The sequence below is a fragment of the Saimiri boliviensis genome, chromosome 3 (genome assembly GCF_048565385.1).
Source record: "Saimiri boliviensis isolate mSaiBol1 chromosome 3, mSaiBol1.pri, whole genome shotgun sequence".
Classification (NCBI taxonomy): domain Eukaryota; kingdom Metazoa; phylum Chordata; class Mammalia; order Primates; family Cebidae; genus Saimiri; species Saimiri boliviensis.
The window spans coordinates 66,264,753-66,266,807 of NC_133451.1; positions in this window are offsets into that span (position 1 = coordinate 66,264,753).

The following is a 2,055-nucleotide window of genomic DNA, read 5'->3' on the forward strand; positions in this document are numbered from 1 at the left end:
GAGAAAGACAAATAAATTCTCTCCTTAACGCTGTTACATACTGCAAAAAGGCCATATGAGGACATTGCAAGAAAGTGGCCATCTATATGCCAAGGAGAGAGACTTTACCAGAATCTCACCCTGCTGGCACCTTGACCTCAGATTTCCAGCTTCTAAACTGTGAGAAAATTAATTTCTATTATTTAAGCCATCCACTCTCTGGTATTTCATATGGCAGCCCAAGCTGACTAAGACAGCTCCAAATACAGTTTGAATAATATTTGTATAAACTCATAATACATTTTATCTTTAAAAACATGTGCTTCTGAGCCCTATCTGTTGATCATGGCTGACGATGACGACTCAACCGCAAGGAGATGGCTGTCTCTACCATTTTCCACTAAATGAACTAGGGATCCTTGGAAAAAAATGGCTGATTCTAGATCTAAGGCAGAAATATAAATTATGAGATTAGAACACTTGTCATTCCAGAAAATGAGGAGGCAAAAGGAGAGAAAGTCTCCTATGATTAAATCTAAAGGATTTGAGAACCAACTTGAAAGAGCTCCCACTGGTGACAATAGGAATAATTTGAATATCAATAGAAATAATGACTATAAAAATTGTACATATCAAATATGTTTACATTTATGCATTCATTTTGATATTACAAAGTACCCACATTGATAACCACTGGAGGAGTTTAGAAAACAAATTCAGTCTTTTGAAAACAGAGACATAAAAAGAAGCAAGCATTTATCATGTATTTCTATACAAACTAAAAGCAAATATTTAATGATGAGAATTTTCACTTTAAAGAAATATGCCAGATTATAAGCGAAGAAGAAAAGGCAGCATTATCATCTTATCATCCATTGGCCTCTTTTCCTCTCCCCCAACAGAAGACTTAAAAACCAAAGGACTTCTAAAACTAATTTTTAACAAGTAAAGGTCAAAGTGAAAATAATTATTCCAAAATAGTTCCTTAGAGTAAGAAGGTGTGTCTTATAGATCAGGAGCCAAAGCACAAATTTTCATCCCCTTTACTATTTTTCGGTGGTGATAATTGTTCCATCCATTCATCAATAGGTATTGGATGGAATTCTTTGCAATATATATTAAAAAGTTGGGATATAAAGTAAAGATAAAATGGAATGCCTACTTGAAGAAATCGTCAACATTTGAAAAAATATGTTATGTTTGTCAACATTTGCCTTACCTTTCACCACAGCCAAGAAACTAGGAATTCTATTTGAATTATAAAACACAGGTTTTAGTTACTGCTGTGGACTGAGTGTTTGTGTCCTCCCGCCAAAATTTTTAAGTGTTTGTTACTAAGAGGTGGGGTGTTATTAAGCTATGTTATTTGGGAAGTGATTAGGCCATGAGGACGGAGCCCTAATGGGATTAGTGTCCTTATAAAAGAGATCCCAGAGTGATTAATTGCTCCTTCATCTATGTGATGACACAGTGAGAAGGTACCATTCATTAACCAGAAAATAGGACTGCACCAGACACTGACTCTGCCAGCACCTGGATCTTGAATTTCCCAGCCTCCAGAACTGTGAGAAATACATTTCTATTGTTTAAGGTACTTTTGTTATAGCAGCACAAGTGGACTAAGATAATAACTAATTTTTGTTGCCATTAAATCAGAATTGAGTTTATTTTGCCAGTGGCTGAAATGAAAGCAACTTATTTGTGAAAGAGTAGATACTCCGTTTTAAAGGCCCATCCTCCCAGTAGGTGGAGCTATAATGCTTGTATACTGAAATAAACAATCTTGACTCTGTTTCCTCTCTCTTAAATCCTGGCACAGTAACGGAACCAATGAAGCTTACCTAAAGATGTCTTGTTCTGATTTTTATTTGGTTAATTGTTTTTCAGCCCTAACTGTACATTAAAATTATTTAGGTTGGTTTTTAAAGTTGCAAACACTTAGGAGTATGCCTAGGAAATGGGTATTTTTTTGAAAAGTACTCCAGTGATTCTATTCTACAGCCAGAGTAGACAACTACTGGCTCAGCAGAGGAAAGAAATCATATTTGGAATAAGAATATAGAAAAACAGTAATAT